The 24,488-nt window shown below is 43.0% G+C and overlaps 1 pseudogene; it reads right to left on the bottom strand.

The window, feature by feature from the left end:
- The window catches only part of LOC128446373 (piggyBac transposable element-derived protein 3-like), a 132,581-nt pseudogene extending 115,560 nt beyond the window's left edge, over nucleotides 1–17,021 (bottom strand).
- Nucleotides 17,022–24,488: the final 7,467 nt, after the last annotated feature.

The following is a 24,488-nucleotide window of genomic DNA, read 5'->3' as shown; positions in this document are numbered from 1 at the left end:
GCAGGATGTGCGCAGCAGGATGTGCGCTGCAGGATGTGCGCCCCACGTAATTTGCGCCCCACAGGATGTGCAAGCAAGGTTTTTTATTAGTTATATTTAAATATTTTTTTTTGTAAAAATGTTTTAATATTATTTTTATTTATGTGCGCAGCAGGATGTGCGCCCCACAGAATTTGCGCCCCACAGGATGTGCAAGCACATTTTTTTTATTAATTTGATTTAAAAAAAAAAAAATTGTAAATTTTTTTTAATTTTATTTTTATTTATTTGCGCACCAGGATGTGCGCCGCAGGATATGCGCCCCACAGAATTTGCGCCCCACAGAATTTGCGCCCCACAGGATGTGCAAGCACAGTTTTTTTATTAATTTGATTTAAATATTTTTTTTTGTAAAAATGTTTTAATATTATTTTTATTTATGTGCGCAGCAGGATGTGCGCAGCTGGATGTGCGCTGCAGGATGTGCGCCCCACGTAATTTGCGCCCCACAGGATGTGCAAGCACAGTTTTTTTATTAATTTGATTTAAATATTTTTTTTTGTAAAAATGTTTTAACATTATTTTTATTTATATGCGCAGCAGGATGTGCGCCGCAGGATTTACGCCCCACAGAATTTGCGCCCCACAGGATGTGCAAGGACAGTTTTTTTATTAATTTGATTTAAAAAAAAAATTGTAAGTCGTTTTTAATATTATTTTTATTTATGTGCGCAGCAGGATGTGCGCCGCAGGATTTGCGGCCCACAGAATTTGCTACCCACAGAATGTGCAAGCACATTTTTTTTATTAATTTGATTTAAAAAAAAAAAAATTGTAAATTTTTTTTAATTTTATTTTTATTTATTTGCGCACCAGGATGTGCGCCGCAGGATATGCGCCCCACAGAATTTGCGCCCCACAGAATTTGCGCCCCACAGGATGTGCAAGCACAGTTTTTTTATTAATTTGATTTAAAAAAAAAAAATGTAAATTGTTTTTAATATTATTTTTATTCATGTGCGCAGCAGGATGTGCGCCGCAGGATGTGCGCCCTACAGAATTTGCGCCCCACAGGATGTGCAAGCACAGTTTTTTTATTAATTTGATTTAAATATTTTTTTTTGTAAAAATGTTTTAATATCATTTTTATTTATGTGCGCAGCAGGATGTGCGCAGCAGGATGTGCGCTGCAGGATGTGCGCCCCACGTAATTTGCGCCCCACAGGATGTGCAAGCAAGGTTTTTTATTAGTTATATTTAAATATTTTTTTTTGTAAAAATGTTTTAATATTATTTTTATTTATGTGCGCAGCAGGATGTGCGCCCCATAGAATTTGCGCCCCACAGGATGTGCAAGCACATTTTTTTTATTAATTTGATTTAAAAAAAAAAAAATTGTAAATTTTTTTTAATTTTATTTTTATTTATTTGCGCACCAGGATGTGCGCCGCAGGATATGCGCCCCACAGAATTTGCGCCCCACAGAATTTGCGCCCCACAGGATGTGCAAGCACAGTTTTTTTATTAATTTGATTTAAAAAAAAAAAATGTAAATTGTTTTTAATATTATTTTTATTCATGTGCGCAGCAGGATGTGCGCCGCAGGATGTGCGCCCCACTTAATTTGCGCCCCACAGGATGTGCAAGCACAGTTTTTTTTTTAATTTGATTTAAAAAAAAAAATTATCTTTTTTAATGTGCACACCTGGATGTGCGCCTCAGGATGTGTGCCCCACAGAATTTGCGCCCCACAGGATGTGCAAGCACAGTTTTTTTATTAATTTGATTTAAATATTTTTTTTTGTAAAAATGTTTTAATATTATTTTTATTTATGTGCGCAGCAGGATGTGCGCCGCAGGATGTGCGCCCCACAGAATTTGCGCCCCACAGGATGTGCAAGCACAGTTTTTTTATTAATTTGATTTGAATATTTTTTTTTGTAAAAATATTTTAATATTATTTTTATTTATGTGCACAGCAGGATGTGCGCCGCAGGATGTGCGCCCCACATAATTTGCGCCCCACAGGATGTGCAAGCACAGTTTTTTTATTAATTTGATTTAAAAAAAAAAATTGTAATTTGTTTTTAATATTATTTTTATTTATGTGCGCAGCACGATGTGCGCCGCAGGATGTACGCCCCACAGGATGTTCAAGGACAGTTTTTTAATTAATTTGATTTAAAAAAAAAAAATTGTAATTTGTTTTTAATATTATTTTTATTTATGTGCGCAGCAGGATGTGCGCCCCACAGTATTTGCGCCCCACAGGATGTGCGCCCCACAGAATTTGCGCCCCACAGAATGTGCAAGCACAGTTTTTTTATTAATTTGATTTAAATATTTTTTTTTTGGAAAAATGTTTTAATATTATTTTTATTTATGTGCGCAGCAGGATGTGCGCCGCAGGATGTGCGCCCCACAGAACTTGCGCCCCACAGGATGTGCAAGGACAGTTTTTTTATTAATTTGATTTAAAAAAAAAAATTGTAATTTGTTTTTAATATTATTTTTATTTATGTGCGCTGCAGGATGTGCGCCCCACAGAATTTGCGCCCCACAGGATGTGCAAGCACATTTTTTTATTAATTTGATTTCAATATTTTTTTTTTGGAAAAATGTTTTAATATTATTTTTATTTATGTGCGCAGCAGGATGTGCGCCGCAGGATGTGCGCCCCACAGAATTTGCGCCCCACAGGATGTGCGCCCCACAGAATTTGCGCCCCACAGGATGTGCAAGGACAGTTTTTTTATTAATTTGATTTAAAAAAAAATAATTGTTTTTAATATTATTTTTATTTATGTGCGCAGCAGGATGTGCGCCGCAGGATGTGCGCCCCACATAATTTGCGCCCCACAGGATGTGCAAGCAAGGTTTTTTATTAGTTATATTTAAATTTTTTTTTTTGAAAAAACATTTTAATATTATTTTTATTTATGTGCGCAGCAGGATGTGTGCCGCAGGATGTGCGCCCCCCAGAATTTGCGCCCCACAGGATGTGCGCCCCACAGAATGTGCAAGCACAGTTTTTTTATTAATTTGATTTAAATATTTTTTTTTTGTAAAAATGTTTTAATATTATTTTTATTTATGTGCTTAGCAGGAAGTGTGCCGCAGGATGTGCGCCCCACAGAATTTGCGCCCCACAGGATGTGCAAGCAAAGTTTTTTTATTAATTTGATTTAAAAAAAAAAATTGTAATTTGTTTTTAATATTATTTTTATTTATGTGCGCAGCAGGATGTGTGCTGCATGATGTGCGCCCCACATAATTTGCGCCCCACAGGATGTACAAGCACAGTTTTTTTATTAATTTGATTTAAAAAAAAATAATTGTAAATTGTTTTTAATATTATTTTCATTAATTTGCGCAGCTCGATTTGCGCAACAGGATGTGCGCCCCACAGAATTGGCGCCCCACAGGATGTTCAAGCACAGTTTTTTTATTAATTTGATTTAAATATTTTGTTTTGTAAAAATGTTTTAATATTTTTTTTATTTATGTGCGCAGCAGGATGTGCGCTGCAGGATGTGCGCCCCACAGAATTTGCGCCCCACAGGATGTGCAAGGACAGTTTTTTTATTAATTTGATTTAAATATTTTTTTTTGTAAAAATGTTTTAATATTATTTTTATTTATGTGCGCAGCAGGATTTGCGCCGCAGGATGTGCGCCCCACAGAATTTGCGCCCCACAGGATGTGCAAGGACAGTTTTTTTATTAATTTGATTTAAATATTTTTTTTTCTAAAAATGTTTTAATATTATTTTTTTTTATGTGCGCAGCAGGATGTGCGCCGCAGGATGTGCGCCCCACAGAATTTGCTCCCCACAGGATGTGCAAGCACAGTTTTTTTATTAATTTGATTTAAAAAAATAAACTTGTAAATTTGTTTTTAATATTATTTTTATTTATGTGCGCCGCAGGATGTGCGCCCCACAGAATTTGCGCCCCACAGGATGTGCAAGCAAGGTTTTTTATTAGTTATATTTAAATATTTTTTTTTGTAAAAATGTTTTAATATTATTTTTATTTATGTGCGCAGCAGGATGTGCGCCGCAGGATGTGCGCCCCACATAATTTGCGCCCCACAGGATGTGCAAGGACAGTTTTTTTATTAATTTGATTTAAAAAAAAAAATTGTAATTTGTTTTTAATATTATTTTTATTTAGGTGCGCAGCAGGATGTGCGCCGCATGATGTGCGCCCCACATAATTTGCGCCCCACAGGATGTGCAAGGACAGTTTTTTTATTAATTTGATTTAAATATTTTTTTTGTAAAAATGTTTTAATATTATTTTTATTTATGTGCTCAGCAGGATGTGCGCAGCAGGATGTCTGCCGCAGAATGTGCGCCCCCCAGAATTTGCGCCCCACAGGATGTGCACCCCACAGAATTTGCGCCCCACAGGATGTGCAAGGACAGTTTTTTTATTAATTTGATTTAAAAAAAAAATTGTAATTTGTTTTTAATATTATTTTTATTTATGTGCGCAGCAGGATGTGCGCTGCAGGATGTGCGCCCCACAGGATGTGCAAGCACAGTTTTTTTATTAATTTGATTTAAATATTTTTTTTTGTAAAAATGTTTTAATATTATTTTTATTCATGTGCGCCCCACAGAATTTGCGCCCCACAGGATGTGCAAGCACAGTTTTTTTATTAATTTGATTTAAATATTTTTTTTTGTAAAAATGTTTTATTTTATTTTTATTTATGTTCGCAGCAGGATGTGCGCCGCAGGATGTGCGCCCCACAGAATTTGCGCCCCACAGGATGTGCAAGGACAGTTTTTTTTATTAATTTGATTTAAATATTTTTTTTGTAAAAATGTTTTAATATTATTTTTATTTATGTGCGCAGCAGGATTTGCGCCGCAGGATGTGCGCCCCACAGAATTTGCGCCCCACAGGATGTGCAAGCACAGTTTTTTTATTAATTTGATTTAAAAAAAAAAAAATTGTAAATTGTTTTTAATATTATTTTTATTTATATGCGCAGCAGGATGTATGCTGCAGGATGTGCGCCCCACAGGATGTGCAAGGACAGTTTTTTTATTAATTTGATTTAAAAAAAAAAAATTGTAATTTGTTTTTAATATTATTTTTATTTATGTGCGCAGAAGGATGTGCGCTGCAGGATGTGCGCCCCACATAATTTGCGCCCCACAGGATGTGCAAGCACATTTTTTTATTAATTTGATTTAAATATTTTTTTTTGTAAAAATGTTTTAATATTATTTTTATTTATGTGCGCAGCAGGATGTGCGCCGCAGCATGTGCGCCCCACAGAATTTGCGCCCCACAGGATGTGCAAGCACAGTTTTTTTATTAATTTGATTTAAATATTTTTTTTTGTAAAAATGTTTTAATATTATTTTTATTCATGTGCACAGCAGGATGTGCGCCCCACAGTATTTGCGCCCCACAGGATGTTCAAGGACAGTTTTTTTATTAATTTGATTTAAAAAAAAAAAATTGTAATTTGTTTTTAATATTATTTTTATTTATGTGCGCAGCAGGATGTGCGCCGCAGGATGTGCGCCCCAAAGAATTTGCGCCCCACAGGATGTGCAAGCAAGGTTTTTTATTAGTTATATTTAAATATTTTTTTTTGTAAAAATGTTTTAATATTATTTTTATTTATGTGCGCAGCAGGATGTGCGCCACAGGATGTGCGCCCCACAGAATTTGCACCCCACAGAATTTGCGCCCCACAGGATATGCAAGGACAGTTTTTTTATTAATTTGATTTTTAAAAAAAAATTGTAAATTTGTTTTAATATTATTTTTATTAATGTGCGCAGCAGGATGTGTGCCGCAGGATGTGCGCCCCACAGAATTGGCGCCCCACAGGATGTGCAAGGACAGTTTTTTTATTAATTTGATTTAAAAAAAAAGAAAATTGTAATTTGTTTTTAATATTATTTTTATTTATGTGCGCAGCAGGATGTGCGCTGCAGGATGTGCACCCCACAGAATTTGCGCCCCACAGGATGTTCAAGCACAGTTTTTTTATTAATTTGATTTAAATATTTTTTTTTGTAAAAATGTTTTAATATTATTTTTATTTATGTGCGCAGCAGGATGTGCGCCCCACATAATTTGCGCCCCACAGGATGTGCAAGGACAGTTTTTTTATTAATTTGATTTAAATATATTTTTTTGTAAAAATGTTTTAATATTATTTTTATTTATGTGCGCAGCAGGATGTGCGCCGCAGGATGTGCGCCCCACAGAATTTGCGCCCCACAGGATGTGCAAGGACAGTTTTTTTATTAATTTGATTTAAAAAAAAAAATTGTAATTTGTTTTTAATATTATTTTTATTTATGTGCGCAGCAGGATGTGCGCCGCAGGATGTGCGCCCCACAGAATTTGCGCCCCACAGGATGTGCAAGCACAGTTTTTTTTATTAATTTGATTTAAATATTTTTTTTTGTAAAAATGTTTTAATATTATTTTTATTTATGTGCGCAGCAGGATGTGTGCCGCAGGATGTGCGCCCCACAGAATTTTTGCCCCACAGGATGTGCAAGGACAGTTTTTTTATTAATTTGATTTAAATATTTTTTTTGTAAAAATGTTTTAATATCATTTTTATTTATGTGCGCAGCAGGATGTGCGCCGCAGGATGTGCGCCCTACAGAATTTGCGCCCCACAGGATGTGCAAGCACAGTTTTTTATTATTTGATTTAAATATTTTTTTTTTGTAAATTGTTTTTAATATTATTTTTTTTTTTATGTGCGCAGCAGGATGTGCGCTGCAGGATGTGCGCCCCACATAATTTGCGCCCCAAAGGATGTGCAAGCACAGTTTTTTTATTAATTTGATTTAAAAAATTTTTTTTGTAAAAATGTTTTAATATTATTTTGATTTATGTGCGCAGCAGGATGTGCGCCGCAGGATGTGCGCCCTACAGAATTTGCGCCCCACAGGATGTGCAAGCACAGTTTTTTATTATTTGATTTAAATATTTTTTTTTTGTAAAAATGTTTTAATATTATTTTTGTTAATGTGGGCAGCAGGATGTGCGCCGCAGACTGTGCGCCCCACAGAATTTGCGCCCCACAGGATATGCAAGGACAGTTTTTTTATTAATTTGATTTTTAAAAAAAAATTGTAAATTTGTTTTAATATTATTTTTATTAATGTGCGCAGCAGGATGTGTGCCGCAGGATGTGCGCCCCACAGAATTGGCGCCCCACAGGATGTGCAAGGACAGTTTTTTTATTAATTTGATTTAAAAAAAAAGAAAATTGTAATTTGTTTTTAATATTATTTTTATTTATGTGCGCAGCAGGATGTGCGCTGCAGGATGTGCACCCCACAGAATTTGCGCCCCACAGGATGTTCAAGCACAGTTTTTTTATTAATTTGATTTAAATATTTTTTTTTGTAAAAATGTTTTAATATTATTTTTATTTATGTGCGCAGCAGGATGTGCGCCCCACATAATTTGCGCCCCACAGGATGTGCAAGGACAGTTTTTTTATTAATTTGATTTAAATATATTTTTTTGTAAAAATGTTTTAATATTATTTTTATTTATGTGCGCAGCAGGATGTGCGCCGCAGGATGTGCGCCCCACAGAATTTGCGCCCCACAGGATGTGCAAGCACAGTTTTTTTTATTAATTTGATTTAAATATTTTTTTTTGTAAAAATGTTTTAATATTATTTTTATTTATGTGCGCAGCAGGATGTGTGCCGCAGGATGTGCGCCCCACAGAATTTTTGCCCCACAGGATGTGCAAGGACAGTTTTTTTATTAATTTGATTTAAATATTTTTTTTGTAAAAATGTTTTAATATCATTTTTATTTATGTGCGCAGCAGGATGTGCGCCGCAGGATGTGCGCCCCACAGAATTTGCGCCCCACAGGATGTGCAAGGACAGTTTTTTTATTAATTTGATTTAAAAAAAAAAATTGTAATTTGTTTTTAATATTATTTTTATTTATGTGCGCAGCAGGATGTGCGCCACAGGATGTGCGCCCCACAGAATTTGCACCCCACAGAATTGGCGCCCCACAGGATGTGCAAGGACAGTTTTTTTATTAATTTGATTTAAAAAAAAAGAAAATTGTAATTTGTTTTTAATATTATTTTTATTTATGTGCACAGCAGGATGTGCGCTGCAGGATGTGCACCCCACAGAATTTGCGCCCCACAGGATGTTCAAGCACAGTTTTTTTATTAATTTGATTTAAATATTTTTTTTTGTAAAAATGTTTTAATATTATTTTTATTTATGTGCGCAGCAGGATGTGCGCCCCACATAATTTGCGCCCCACAGGATGTGCAAGGACAGTTTTTTTATTAATTTGATTTAAATATATTTTTTTGTAAAAATGTTTTAATATTATTTTTATTTATGTGCGCAGCAGGATGTGCGCCGCAGGATGTGCGCCCCACAGAATTTGCGCCCCACAGGATGTGCAAGGACAGTTTTTTTATTAATTTGATTTAAAAAAAAAAATTGTAATTTGTTTTTAATATTATTTTTATTTATGTGCGCAGCAGGATGTGCGCCGCAGGATGTGCGCCCCACAGAATTTGCGCCCCACAGGATGTGCAAGCACAGTTTTTTTTATTAATTTGATTTAAATATTTTTTTTTGTAAAAATGTTTTAATATTATTTTTATTTATGTGCGCAGCAGGATGTGTGCCGCAGGATGTGCGCCCCACAGAATTTTTGCCCCACAGGATGTGCAAGGACAGTTTTTTTATTAATTTGATTTAAATATTTTTTTTGTAAAAATGTTTTAATATCATTTTTATTTATGTGCGCAGCAGGATGTGCGCCGCAGGATGTGCGCCCCACAGAATTTGCGCCCCACAGGATGTGCAAGCACATTTTTCTATTAATTTGATTTAAATATTTTTTTTTGTAAAAAAGTTTTAATATTATTTTTATTTATGTGCGCAGCAGGATGTGCGCTGCAGGATGTGCGCCCCACATAATTTGCGCCCCACAGGATGTGCAAGGACAGTTTTTTTATTAATGTGATTTAAAAAAAAAAAATTGTGATTTGTTTTTATTATTATTTTTATTTATTTGAGCAGCAGGATGTGCGCCACAGGATGTGCGCCCCACATAATTTGCGCCCCACAGGATGTGCAAGGACAGTTTTTTTATCAATTGGATTTAAATATTTTTTTTGTAAAAATGTTTTAATATTATTTTTATTTGTGTGCGCAGCAGGATGTGCGCCCCACAGAATTTGCGTCCCACAGGATGTGCAAGCACAGGTTTTTTATTAATTTGATTTAAATATTTTTTTTTGTAAAAATGTTTTAATATTATTTTTACACATGAATAAAAATAATATTAAAACTTTTTTACAAAAAATTTTTTTTAAATCAAATTAATAAAAAACTGTCCTTGCACATCCTGTGGGGCGCACATCCTGCTGTGCACATAAATAAAAATAATGTTAAAACATTTTTACAAAAAAAAATATTTAAATCAAATTAATAGAAAAACTGTCCTTGCACATCCTGTGGGGCGCAAATTATGTAGGGCGCAAATCCTGCATCGCACATCCAGCTGCGCACATTAATAAAAATAATATTAAAAACAAATTACAATTTTCTTTTTTAAATCAAATTCATAAAAAAACTGTCCTTGCACATCCTGTGGGGTGCAAATTCTGTAGGGCGCAAATCCTGCATCGCACATCCAGCTGCGCACATTAATAAAAATAATATTAAAAACAAATTACAATTTTCTTTTTTAAATCAAATTAATAAAAAAACTGTCCTTGCACATCCTGTGGGGTGCAAATTCTGTGGGGCGCACATCCTGCAGCGCACATCCTGCTGCGCACATAAATAAAAATAATATTAAAACATTTTTACAAAAAAAAATATTTAAATCAAATTAATAAAAAAATTGTCTTTGCACATCCTGTGGGGCGCAAATTGTGTGGGGCGCACATCCTGCGGCGCACATCCTGCTGCACATACAAATAAAAATAATGTTTAAAAAAATTTACAAAAAATAATATTTCAATCAAATTAATAAAAAAACTGTTCTTGCATATCCTGTGGGGCGCAAATTCTGTGGGGCGCACATCCTTCGGCGCACATCCTGCTGTGCACACAAATAAAAATAATATTAAAACATTTTTACAAAAAAAATATTTAAATCAAATTAATAAAAAAACTGTCCTTGCACATCCTGTGGGGCGCAAATTATGTGGGGCGCACATCTTGCGGCGCACATCCTGCTGCGCACATCCTGCTGCGCAGATAAATAAAAATAATATTGAAAACAAATTAAAATTTTTTTTTTTTAAATCAAATTAATAAAAAAACTGTGCTTGCACATCCTTTGGGGCGCAAATTCTGTGGGGCTCAAATTCTGTGGGGCGCACATCCTGCGGCGCACATCCTGCTGCGCACATAAATTTAAATAATATTAAAACATTTTTACAAAAAAAAATATTTAAGTCAAATTAATAAAAAAACTGTGCTTGCACATCCTGTGGGGCGCATCTTCTGTGGGGCGCACATCCTGCGGCGCACATCCTGCTACGCACATAAATTTAAATAATATTAAAACATTTTTACAAAAAAAAATATTTAAATCAAATTAATAAAAAAATGTGCTTGCACATCCTGTGGGGCGCAAATTATGTGGGGCGCACATCCTGCAGCGCACATCCTGCTGCGCACATGAATAAAAATAATATTAAAACATTTTTACAAAAAAATTTTTTTAAATCAAATTAATAAAAAAACTGTGCTTGCACATCCTGTGGGGCGCATCTTCTGTGGGGCGCACATCCTGCGGCGCACATCCTGCTACGCACATAAATTTAAATAATATTAAAACATTTTTACAAAAAAAAATATTTAAATCAAATGAATAAAAAAACTGTGCTTGCACATCCTGTGGGGCGCAAATTCTGTGGGGCGCACATCCTGCAGCGGACATCCTGCTGCGCACATTATAAAAAGTAATATTAAAAAGAAATTACAATTTTTTTATATTTAAATCAAATTAATAAAAAAACTGTGCTTGCACATCCTGTGGGGCGCAAATTCTGTGGGGCGCACATCCTGCGGCGCACATCCTGCTGCGCACATACATAAAAATAATATTAAAACATTTTTACAAAAAAAATATTTAAATCAAATTAATAAAAAAACTGTCCTTGCACATCCTGTGGGGCGCAAATTCTGTGGGGCGCACATCCTGCTGCGCACATAAATAAAAATTATATTACAAAACTTTTACAAAAAAAAATATTTAAATCAAATTAATAAAAAAACTGTGCTTGCACATTCTGTGAGGCGCAAATTCTGTGGGGCGCACATCCTGCGGCGCACATCCTGCTGCGCACATAAATAAAAATAATATTAAAACATTTTTACAAAAAAAAATATTTAAATCAAATTAATAAAAAAACTGTGCTTGCACATCCTGTGGGGCGCAAATTCTGTGGGGCGCAAAATTCTGTGGGGCGCACATCCTGCGGCGCACATCCTGCTGCGCACATAAATAAAATATTTAAATCAAATTAATAAAAAGACTGTGCTTGCACATCCTGTGGGGCGCAAATTATGTGGGGCGTACATCCTGCAGCGCACATCCTGCTGCTCACATAAATAAAAATAATATTAAAACATTTTTACAAAAAAAAATATTTAAATCAAATTAATAAAAAAACTGTGTTTGCACATCCTGTGGGGCGCAAATTCTCTGGGGCGCAAATCCTGCGGCGCAAATCCTGCGGCGCACATCCTGCTGCGCATATGAATAAAAATAATGTTAAAACATTTTTACAAAAAAAAATATTTAAATCAAATTAATAAAAAAACTGTGCTTGCACATTCTGTGGGGCGCACATCCTGCATCGCACATCCTGCTGCGCACATGAATAAAAATAATATTAAAAACAAATTACAATTTTTTTTTTTAAATCAAATTAATAAAAAAACTGTCCTTGCACATCCTGTGGGGCGCAAATTCTGTGGGGCGCACATCCTGCTGCGCACATAAATAAAAATAATATTAAAAACAAATTACAATTTTTTTTTTTAAATCAAATTAATAAAAAAACTGTCCTTGCACATCCTGTGGGGTGCAAATTCTGTGGGGCGCACATCCTGCGGCGCATATCCTGCTGCGCACATAAATAAAAATAATATTAAAACATTTTTACAAAAAAAAATATTCTGTGGGGCGCACATCCTGCTGCGCACATAAATAAAAAGAATATTAAAAACAAATTACAATTTTTTTTTTAAATCGAATTAATATAAAAACTGTCCTTACAAATTCTGTGGGGCGCACATCCTGTGGCGCACATCCAGCTGCGCACAATAATATAAAAAAAAATTTACAATTTTTTTTTTAAATCAAATTAATAAAAAAACTGTGCTTGCACATCCTTTGGGGCGCATTTTCTGTGGGGCGCACATCCTGCGGCGCACATCCTGCTACGCACATAAATTTAAATAATATTAAAACATTTTTACAAAAAAAAATATTTAAATCAAACGAATAAAAAAACTGTGCTTGCACATTCTGTGGGGCGCAAATTCTGCTGCGCAGATAAATAAAAATAATATTAAAACATTTTTACAAAAAAAAATATTTAAATCAAATTAATAAAAAAACTGTGCTTGCACATCCTGTGGGGCGCAAATTCTGTGGGGCGCAAAATTCTGTGGGGCGCACATCCTGCGGCGCACATCCTGCTGCGCACATAAATAAAATATTTAAATCAAATTAATAAAAAGACTGTGCTTGCACATCCTGTGGGGCGCAAATTATGTGGGGCGTACATCCTGCAGCGCACATCCTGCTGCTCACATAAATAAAAATAATATTAAAACATTTTTACAAAAAAAAATATTTAAATCAAATTAATAAAAAAACTGTGTTTGCACATCCTGTGGGGCGCAAATTCTCTGGGGCGCAAATCCTGCGGCGCAAATCCTGCGGCGCACATCCTGCTGCGCATATGAATAAAAATAATGTTAAAACATTTTTACAAAAAAAAATATTTAAATCAAATTAATAAAAAAACTGTGCTTGCACATTCTGTGGGGCGCACATCCTGCATCGCACATCCTGCTGCGCACATGAATAAAAATAATATTAAAAACAAATTACAATTTTTTTTTTTAAATCAAATTAATAAAAAAACTGTCCTTGCACATCCTGTGGGGCGCAAATTCTGTGGGGCGCACATCCTGCTGCGCACATAAATAAAAATAATATTAAAAACAAATTACAATTTTTTTTTTTAAATCAAATTAATAAAAAAACTGTCCTTGCACATCCTGTGGGGTGCAAATTCTGTGGGGCGCACATCCTGCGGCGCATATCCTGCTGCGCACATAAATAAAAATAATATTAAAACATTTTTACAAAAAAAAATATTTAAATCAAATTAATAAAAAAACTTTGCTTGCACATTCTGTGGGGTGCAAATTCTGTGGGGCGCACATCCTGCTGCTCACATGAATAAAAATAATAATAAAAACAAAAAATAATTTTTTTTTTTTAAATCAAATTAATAAAAAAACTCTCCTTGCACATTCTTTGGGTTGCACATCATGCGGCGCACATCCTGCTGCGCACATAAATAAAAATAATATTAAAAACAAATTACAATTTTTTTTTTAAATGAAATTAATAAAAAAACTGTCCTTGCACATCCTGTGGGGCGCAAATTCTGTGGGGCGCACATCCTGCGGCGCATATCCTGCTGCGCACATAAATGAAAATAATATTAAAACATTTTTACAAAAAAAAATATTTAACCCTTGTGTTGTCCCTGCTTCCCCATGCTGTTTGCTGTGAGCGTTTTTTTGCAGCGATTTGACAAACGCTCGTCGCGATACCCTGCTTCAAACACACAGACGCACACGCACACGTGCATACGCACAGCCCGCCACACATCAGCACGCGCACGAAGGGCAACAGAAAAGCGAACAGCCCTTGCAGATGTATTTGTCACACCCGCTCCAAGTTGCCCAACGGTGTGACGTAGGACCCCTGGGACCGCCCACGTTGGGGAGTCTCTTCGGCGTGGGTCTCTGCGACCCGAAGGCTCGCGCCGGGGGGGGTCGCCGCGCTGCCGCTCGCGTCGAGGGCCGTCTCTCCGATCGGGGTCCTCGTGACCCTGGGACTCGCAACGCTGAACTGACACGCTCCCTCCGTTTGTGTTATCGAAACCTGCTCCTGCTCGGTGATGAGAAGAAGAAGAAGAAGAAGAAGAAGAAGAAGAAGATGATGATGAAGAACAAGACCCACAGACGCACACGCGTACACGCACAGCCCGCCACACATCAGCACGCGAAAGATGGGCAATAGAAAAGTGAACAGCCCTTGCAGATGTATCTGTCACACCCGCGGCACTTTGCGTGAGTTTTACAGTCCTTGTTCCTGGGGCATATCTGACACCTCTTCCTCTTACTCGCCGCGAGCGGAGCCACGGAGGCTGCGGCGGCTGCGACGACCTGGGCAACACAGGAGGCCGGACCCTGGGGTTGTTGTTGTCGTGGCTGTTGTTGCTGCAGGGTCAGGCCCGGAGGGGCGGCCGGACGCTCGTGCCGGGTGTCTTCTCGGTCGCTGTCAACGTCTCTCGGCTCGGCGGCGGCGGCGGCGGCGGCGGCGGCGGCGGCGGCGGCGGACGCTTTCACGGCCTTCACGACCGCGGCGGACGCCTCGGTGCGAGGGACGCGCTCCCTCCGCGCGATTTACGGAGCCAAGAGAGCCTTTCCCAGCTGCTCGAGGAACACCCTCCGCTTGTTCCGCTTGCCCGACATCCAGTCGGGGTTGACCTCTCGCCATATCACAAAGGCGTTGTAGGAAGAGACGTCGAGGATGTTGTGGAAGACGACCAGGGGCCAGCGCGCCGTCTTCCTCCTGCAGCTGTACGTTCCGATCACCTTGTCCAGGTTGTCCACGCCTCCTTTGTTGCGGTTGTAGTCCAGGACGACGACCGGTTTGCCGTCCGCGCGGTCGCTGACGTCCGCCTCCGAGTGCCGCGTGCTCAGGAGCACCACGTTCCTGTTTTTCTTCCTCGGGACGTAAGACACCAGAGTGGCGGCGGGCTTGAAGGCGAACACGGAGGAGAACGCCGCTCGTCCCTTGACCGAGAGCAGCCGGAGCGGGAGCTCCGGCTTGTTCTTCCGAACCGTGCCGACGACGGTGACGTTCCTCTCCAGGAGCCGCCGCGCCAGTTCGTAGGAGGTGAAGTAATTGTCGCACGTGAAGTTGCGCCCGCTCAGTCCCTCGGTGACGTCGAGCACGACCCGCAGCCCCAGGTTCCTCTCCGGGAGCCCGCCGCTCGGCTTTCCGGTGTAGACTTGCATCTTCCAAGCGTAGCTGGAGACGGCGTCGCACGCCACCCACGACTTGATCCCGTATTTCGCCGGCTTGCTGGGCATGTACTGTCGGAACGGACACCGGCCTGTCGCGTGTGAGCGTGCGCGTGCGTGCGTGTTTGAGGGGGGGGGGGGGGGTAGGGGAGAGGATAGAGGAGAAGAGACGAAACGTGAACATCGACAATATCTTCAGGAAAGAAGACAAAATAAGAGAATCTCCGAGTCGCCAGGTGCATGCCGGCGGTCAACCCGCGAGGCCACGTGACACGTAACGCGACGAGAAAAAATACACGGCTGCGATACACGACATAACAAACACGACGAAAAGAATAACAAAAAGAATAACCTCTGAACGGAACCAGTTGCTCGTCCACGGTCACTTCGGGCCCCGGGTTGTAGAGGAGCGGCAGCCTCGCCGCCCAAGCGTCCCAGACCTCTCGCACGGCCGCCAATTTGTCGGAGGCGTGTCTCTCGCGTCTCGTCTCGCGGTCGTCGAATCGCAGCAGTCTGGAGTACGTGTGAAAGACCTTCAGGGGCATCGTGGCGCGGAATATCGCGCGGCCGCTCTCGGCGTCCCACAGGCTGGCGGCTGCCTCGCCCCGGGACCTGTAGACGCCCGCCAAGATCAGCAGCCCCACGTAGGCCCGCAGGTCGGTCGCGTCCATCCCTTTCCAGCCGTCGCCGTATTTCCGACGACCCTCCAGATTAGTCATCTCCAGGACGATGTTCTCTACCGTCGGCGTGACAAACAGGCCGAACGTCGAGACCGCGTCGCTGACGCCGGACGTCGCGTGCGTCGTGGGGCCCGGGGAAGGGACCCCGACGGGCGTAGCGGAGGAGGAGGTGGAGGTGGAGGTGGAGGCGGAGGCGGAGCGGCCCTCGCGGTGGTACGGCGTCGAGGACCATGTTATTTCTCCGTTTTTGGACAGGAAGGTCTCTCTTTGCACGAGTCCTTGTCCTACTCCATCATCATCATCTTCTTGTTCTTGTTCTTCTTCTTCTTCTTCTTCTTCTTGTTCTTCTTCTTCTTCTTGTTCTTCTTCTTGTTCTTCTTCCGAAGATGTGCACGATGAGGAATCTGCAGCAGCGGCGTCGCGCACCGGGTCGTAGTCTTCGTCGCCGCAGTCGTCGGCGTCTTCTTCTTCGTCTTCCTCTTCGTCTTCTTCTTCTACTACGTCTTCTTCGTCTTCTTCTTCTTCTTCTTCTTCTTCTTCTTCTTCTTCTTCTTCTTCTTCTTCTTCTCGGTCCTCTTCATCTCGGCCCTCTTCCTGTTCGGAGGATTGTCGACAGGAGAACAGCTGTTGGAGAACCTGGCTTCTGGTTAAACGCTCTTGACGTGACATCGCGTGACCTCGTCAGGGAGAACGGCGCGGCGTAATACCGACTTGTATCCCGGACGCATCGTTAGTAACGGTCGTCTCACCTTCGCGACCCTGAGAAGCCAGGCCGGTCCGGCTGTGAACAACAGTGTGACGCGTCGGGGAGTCTCTTCGGCCCGAAGGCTCGCGCTGCCGCTCGAGTTGAAGGCCGTCTATCCGAATGGGGGTCTCCGCGACCCCGAGACTCGCGACGCGGGGCCGGTCCAGGCTCCCCGCTTCGTGCGCTTGCGCCTGTTGTTGCTCGGCGGCCGTTGAAAATGGAAAAACTGCGACAGAGTTGCAAAGCGTTTGACTTTTTTTTTTCATCTCCCCACGCCACCCTCCAAGTTGCGCGTCGGTGTGACGTAGGACCCCTGGGATGCCCGCGTCGGGGAGTCTCTTCGGCATGGGTCTCGGCGACCCGAAGGCTCGCGCCGGGAGTCTCGCGCTGCCGCTCGAGTTGACGGCCGTCTATCCGAATGGGGGTCTCCGTGACCCCGAGACTGGCGACGCGGGGCCGGTCCGGGCTCCCCGCTTCGTGCGCTCGAGCCTGTTGTCGCTCGGCGGCCGTTGAAAATGGAAAAACTGCGACAGAGTTGCAAAGCGTTTGACTTTTTTTTTTTCAATCTCCCCACGCCACCCTCCAAGTTGCGCGTCGGTGTGACGTAGGACCCCTGGGATGCCCGCGTCGGGGAGTCTCTTCGGCCTGGGTCTCGGCGACCCGAAGGCTCGCGCCGGGAGGCTCGCGCTGCCGCTCGAGTTGACGGCCGTCTATCCGAATGGGGGTCTCCGTGACCCCGAGACTCGCGACGCGGGGCCTTCCTGGCTGCCAGTGTCGCGCACCCGAGCCTGTTCCTGCTCGGTGAGGAGAAGAAGGAGAAGGAGATGGAAAAGGAGAAGAAGAAGAAAAAGAAGACTCTTGCGCAGTAATAATAATAATAATAATAATAAAAAAAGAAACTAATTTGTATTATTTCTCTTACAGCCGAACGACACGCGCAAAGACGTAGGGTAGGTGTGTCGTGGGCCCTGTCGCTTGTCAGTTCGGGGTCCCAGCGACTCGCGACGCGGGGCCGGTCCGGGCTCCCCACTTCGTGCGCTCGAGCCTGTTGTTGCTCGGCGGCCGTTGAAAATTAAAAAACTACGATACAAATGGCAAAGCGTTTGACTTTTTTTTTCATCTCCCCACGCCACCCTCCAAGTTGCGCGTCGGTGTGACGTAGGACCCCTGGGATGCCCGCGTCGGGGAGTCTCTTCGGCCTGGGTCTCTGCGACCCGAAGGCTCGCGCCCGGGGGCTCGCGCTGCCCCTCGAGTTGACGGCCGTCTCTCCGAATGGGGGTCTCCGTGACCCTTGGACTCGCGACGCGGGGCCTTCCCGGCTCCCCGCTTCGTGCGAAGAACAAGAAAAAGAAGACGAGACGAACAAGAAGGAAACTCATTTTTATTTTATTTTTGTATAGCTGCACACGACACGCGTGAAGACGTATGGCCCCCGTCTCTTGTCGTTCGGGGTCTCCGTGACCCTGATACTCACGACGTCGGGCCCGCCCGGCCGCCCGCGTTCCGTACCTGAGCCTGATTTTGCTCGGTGATGCGAAGAAGAAGAAGAAGAAGAAGAAGACGAAGACGAAGACGACGACTCCAGCTCAGTAATAATAATAAAGAAAAAATGAATTCTTTTTTATTTTATTTTTGTATGGCTGCACAAGACACACGCAAAGACGTAGGGCTCGTCTCTTGTCGTTCGGGGTCCCCGTGACCCGAGTGCAAGGGCCGCGAGCATCCCCGGCTGCCAGTGTTGTGTGCTGGAGCCTGTTCTTGCTCAGTGATAATACAAATAATAACTATAAGAAGAAGAAGAAGAAGAAGAAGAAGAAGAAAATGCGGTGGCACACGTTTTAGTCTTTTTAAATAAAATAATTTGTATTGCTTCACACGCGAAGACGGGAGACTGTCACACGCACACAAACGCATGCTGGGTCAACCAGACCCTGGGACAACACAAGGGTTAAGCTGTAACACGGTTTCCCTAAGCTGTTGCATCTCTTCCTCCATGATGAAGTAAAGCTGCACGAGGCCTGACAAAATGGCACGTGGAATGAACTCAGACTAAAACACTGCTGTTCTGGCTTTAACACTGAATACACAACACTCAAACTATGAGAGGACACCCATTAATAAATAGTTGAACACAATTATAGAACATTAAGTAAAACACGTCTCTGCCCCTTTAGATGTGAGATCCTGCCAACAACGCCAGACATAGAACAAAATAAAATAAAACAAAAAGCACAATAATCAAACCAATAAATCAGAAAGAAACTAAATTTAAATAAGGTCAAATAAGGCAGCCCTATAAAACAAACTTGTTGTAGTTAGTTAACACAATTTAAACCAGTTTATCAAAATGTTTGAAAACATTGACAAACATAAAACACATCATTATGTCATACCTTTAATTCATTTAAAATAAAGCAGGGACCCACGCCGTCTTTATTGTCTTGAGAGCAATTACTAAAACAGGAAAAGACAACTTAACTTAATGTCACGGACACAATAGTGAAGACTCTGGTAATTGTTCTGGCGCTTTACTTACAAGTATTACTCTTATGACTGAAGATTACAGCGCGCATTTATGCCGACGCTGATACAGTCTCACCCTCACGCACACACACACAGCTGTACGCTGGCTCTAGGGACGGAATAAAGGTTAATATTTGCGGAACGTTTTTTGAGTGATCTCCGTTGACATTAAAGTTACTTTCAGCAAACTCACCGCAACAAACAGTTTGTGTCCGCACCTGCTGCGGCCACGCTGCACTTACCCACACACACAGGACCGGCAGTGTAGAGAGAGAGAGGGCGAGAGGGAGCGCTACGGTGTCACTTAATAGACGTCGCCAAATCCCCGCAGCCTATTGGAATCACTGTCCTGTCGGATGAATTAAAATATCAGCAAAACGGGAAAAATAACACTGCCAAAACTCGAAAACTGTATTAAGAATTGACCCCTTACACTTGTAACGTGTCTTAAGATCTGTTGAGGATGTCCCAGCCAGGTTCGGGGGGTGGGTATCATTTGAGTTGAACCCATTTTTTCTCCTGTTTCTGGAAGAGGAGTCAGGATAGGAACATGTCTTTTGGTTCCATTAATTTCAGTAGTTAAGTTTAGGTTGTTCCCTTCAGGTTTTTGTGTTTGCTGCTTTGATGTTCGACCCTTCCAAATCTAAAGAGTTAACCACAAGGAAATTCTGGGACCGATCCCATCAGCGTCGCTTCCGTCATCGCTTTGCTCGTGTGTTTCCACAGGAGCTGATGTCCTGCGCACATGCAACTTCCGTCATACTCCCCGTAGACCGGCGGCAATGACACCGCGTAAAACCCACAGCGCGAGTGTGATGCGTTCTGTTGGAGTGTAACTCCCGCACTGTAAACAATTGTCATGTAAATTTATTTGTCTGTTTATTATTGTTTTAAATGAAATTCAACATAATTCAGCAGAGCGCGCAGACCGCAGAGAGCGCAGTGGCGCAGAGCGCACAGAGAGCGGGCAGAGCGCACAGGAGATCACTTACAAGAAATGAATAAACTTTCCAAATAAGATCCCAGAGTGGAGGCAAGGATCCACTGATGTGAGGGAAGCGGTCCGATTCTCTAAATGGATAAATACTACCGTGACCCCGGTGGGGGGTTCTGGACGATGTGTGCATGCGAATGGAAGGATGAGGAGGAAGCGAGGGTTCAGCGATTTCTATTCTCACACATTGTGTTATCCACAGCAGCAGCGGCAGAGTATCAGTGTATTTTCTTTATTAGTGACATCACAGCTGTCCCATAAGTAGCTCTTTACCTCCATCTCACTAACAAACACCTCGATGTCAGTGTCTGAAAGTTTTACTTCCTCTTCACATCGCTTGATGCCGTGCCTCCGTCAGGACTCGCGGTGGAAAACCATTGGTCAGCTTCATAATTTAATATTCGTGACGTGCTGTGCATTGACCATTCATAGTAGAAATTGGGCGTGTGGAGAGCGGATTTGGAGTTCAGGTTTTGCGTGCGCACGGTTTTATAAATCGGAATTAGCTTTGGCTTACGCAATTTCCTGCTTTTTTTGGCGTAAGCACACTTTTAGTAAGAATCCTACGCACTCTTTTATAAATCCATCCCTGCTCGGCCCACGCTACACTTCCTCACACACACAGGACCGGCAGTGGGGGGAGAGAGAGAGGGGGAGAAGGGAAGAGTTAGGGGGTCCCTAAATAGACTTCGCCGACTCCCTGCAGCCTATAAGAATCACCGTCCTGTCAGGAACATTAAAACATCAGCAGAAGAGGCTGTGATTTCAGAAATATACAATTTATTTAATACGTACCAGTCAACCATATTGCACATTGCCATATGTAGCAAAGCGGTAAATGAAAGGTTGCCCACAACGCCACCTGAGGAGTTTCACCTCAGGAATATAACTATTGATAATGTGTGCAACAGCACAGGTTCGTTTAAATCACTCGGGGCAAGAGACGTGTTTAAATCAATAATAAACCAACTTTAATAAACACAAATACACATAATCTAAACACAAAACAAACCTAACACTCGAGTTAAAAATGAGTAACTAACTGGACAGGGCTGTGACTTACCGCAGCGGCGAGAACCAAACAAAAGGGGGAAGGGGCTAATAAAACAAACCACCTGTGACACGGCACACCAAACAAAACAAGTTGTGAAGAAAACTCCCTCCACCAGGAATTGGGTCGCCGCCTCCGGGCCACAGCACCTGACCACAACAAAAATATTATTCAAACAAGTCAAGGTTTAAAACACGTTTAAACAAACAAACAACAAAATAACACATACAAACACAATAGAGCTGAGTTAAATGTAACTATAAAATATGGGCGTCCCCCTGCACCTGTTCCCTCCACGTGCCGTGAAGGCGTAGCGTGGAGTATAGATCAAGGGTGTTGGTTAATAAGGACACGGAGCTGGTCAGTTCATCTAATAGTTCTTGTGATATTAAAATCAACAATATAAAACCGGAGTTTCAGTAAGTGGACCCCAAACTCCAGGGGTGCCAGAACAGCAGGTTCCAGATCTGTGTACACGGGGCTGCTGGACGGCGATGAGGGGGGCAGGACCTCACCTGCCGTGTCAGGCCAAGGCAGTGTCTCCGTAACCCAGAGGGAGGGAGTGTTTTTAGCCGCCGCCGAGTCCTGTAGCATTAGCTGTAAGGTGGAATCAGTGTCAGCTATGGCATGGTAGAATCAAGGGCGGCAGACAACGTTACTCACCCCGCTGGCGCGCTACCGCACTCGTCTTCCCTGGTGGAGCGACTCCGCGCTGTAAGCCAGTCCGGCCATGCGACAAGGTGTCTAAGTCAAGAGGCACCCACAGCCACGCTATCCTGCTGTCCGACCAAGGTCCCGGAACGAAACAACAGCACCAGGGATACCGCAAGTAAGAGTGGGCTGCTGCCTTAAATAGGTGCCGACAGCGCCCCCCTTGACGGGGAGGGCGCATGCAGGCACAGCGCCCCAAGTGGCAGGGAGGGCACCCGCATCTAGCCACATTTATCCCCCCCCCTTTTGCATCGTCGGCCCGACGATGGCCAGAAAAATCAAATTAACACCAAGGCCTAAAAATGGCCAACTGGGCATTGGACATCGGGCCTAGGGGTGTATTGTTTTCCTGAGGTTGTAGCTCAACAGGGCAAGGAAGATGGTGGACATTTGAGTGGTGCCCTGCCGTGGACCGAGCAGATCGGCGCAGGGCCAACTGACCGTGATCTAGCTGCTCGGGTAGGAACCCTAGGGGAGCTGGTAAGGAAGAAGGCAAACAAGCAACAGGCATTGAGATACTGGGCCTGTTCTCCAATGGGATCAGGACAGGAGGGCTTTCCAAAGGCCTGGTACATGGAACCACCGCAGACTGTGGACAAAGGGTTTCCTGAACCAAAACCCACAAGTCTCCGGCATTAGAGGACTCATCATCCCGTACGGCCAAGGACGGCGGAGAGGGCATGTTAGATGGGGAATTTGCAACCTCATGCGGGACCACGGCCTTGACCATGTCCCGATGTACGCGTTTGACCTTCTGCGGGTCATTTACAGGGGTAACCGTGTACACTGCTCCATCACCGCAGGGAGCCTTCACAACCTGATGGACCTGGGCATTCCAAAGGTCTTGGATTTTATGTCGCCCTCTAACGCTGTGGTCCCTCAGGTACACTAATTGGCCTACTGTGAAAGGTAGGTCTCGGACCCGCTGATCATGCCGCGATTTTCTTTTACTAGTAGCAGCCAACAACCGTTCACGAGCACCCTCGAAAGCAACTCTGAGTCGAGCTTGGTGTTCGACCACCCAGTCCTGCACCCCGCCAGGTACTGGGTCTTGAACTCGACCCAGAAGGAAGTCCACAGGAAGCCGAGGTTCCTGCCCAAACATTAGAAGGAACGGCGACTCACCAGTGCCCTGATGAGGTGTGGTGTTATAACAAAACAGCACCTGGGACAGACAGGAGGCCCAGTCCCGTTTTCGTGAAACTGGTAGGGTACGAAGGAGGTTATGAAGAGTTCTATTAAACCGCTCGCATTGGCCGTTACCCGCAGGGTGGTATGGGGTAGTACGGGATTTGGTGACCCCGTACAAAGAGCAGAGCTGGTGAATCAAAGAACTCTCAAAGTTCCTTCCTTGGTCCGAGTGGAGGCGGCCTGGAACACCGAACTTATAAAACCACTCCTGAACTAAGACCTGAGCCACAGTGGAGGCTCGTTGATCCCGTGTAGGGATGGCGACAGTAAATTTACTAAACACGTCTGTCATTACTAAGACATTTTCTAAACCGTTCCGGGAAGGTTCCAATAGTGTGAAATCGATGGCCACAATCTCATTGGGTCGGGAGGCAAGCAGGTGGCCCATAAAACTATGTGGCACATGCCCTGAGTCCTTAGCGACTTGGCAGCGCTCACACTCTTGAACCCAATTCTTAATGTCCGAAGACATTCCTGGCCAATAACAGCGTTGTCTGACCAATTCTGTAGTTCGCTCGATGCCCTGGTGGCCGTGCTCTTGGTGAAGCTGGTTCAAGGTCTCCTGCTTGAGAACTGCAGGTAATATTAACTGGAGAGCCTCCTCTCCCCCGTCTGAGCGGAAGACTCGGCGGAGCAGAACCCCGTCTTTCTCCACCAAGCGGTCCCATTGGCGCAGAATTGCCATGACTGGCTTGGGCAAATGTTGCCGTTCAGCCGAGGTGGGCGGCGCTTTACGTCGCCAAAACACAAACACGCTTTTTAGAAATGGATCATCTTCCTGTAAGGAGCGGAGATCAGGTGCAGAGTGTGATGGGAGAACTGAGACTAGGGACTGAGTGGCGGACAACCCCGGATCTGTTAGTAGCACTTGCTGAAAGGCTAGGGGGACCGTAGTGCCAGGCAAGACATGATCAACTAAATTGGTGCCAGAAACATACTGCCGTGAAAGCGCATCAGCGTTTCTGTTGCTGCGACCTGAACGATACTTAATGGTAAAGTCAAAGTCGGCCAATTGAGCGGCCCATCGTTGCTCTGTGGCCCCCAATTTTGCTGACTGGAGGTAGCTCAACGGGTTGTTGTCGGTATAGACAATGCACGTATGCCCCAACAGATACTCCCGGAACTTCTCCGTCATAGCCCACTTGAGTGCCAAGAATTCCAACTTCATGGAACTATAGTTTGTCATGTTGCGCTCAGGGGGTCGAAGGCCTCTGCTAGCATAGGCCATGGGTTTCACGCAATTGTCAGTCTCCTGTGAGAGTA

This window comes from Pleuronectes platessa, chromosome 8, assembly GCF_947347685.1.
Source record: "Pleuronectes platessa chromosome 8, fPlePla1.1, whole genome shotgun sequence".
In the NCBI taxonomy this organism is placed as follows: domain Eukaryota; kingdom Metazoa; phylum Chordata; class Actinopteri; order Pleuronectiformes; family Pleuronectidae; genus Pleuronectes; species Pleuronectes platessa.
This window is presented reverse-complemented; position numbering and strand designations above follow the sequence as displayed.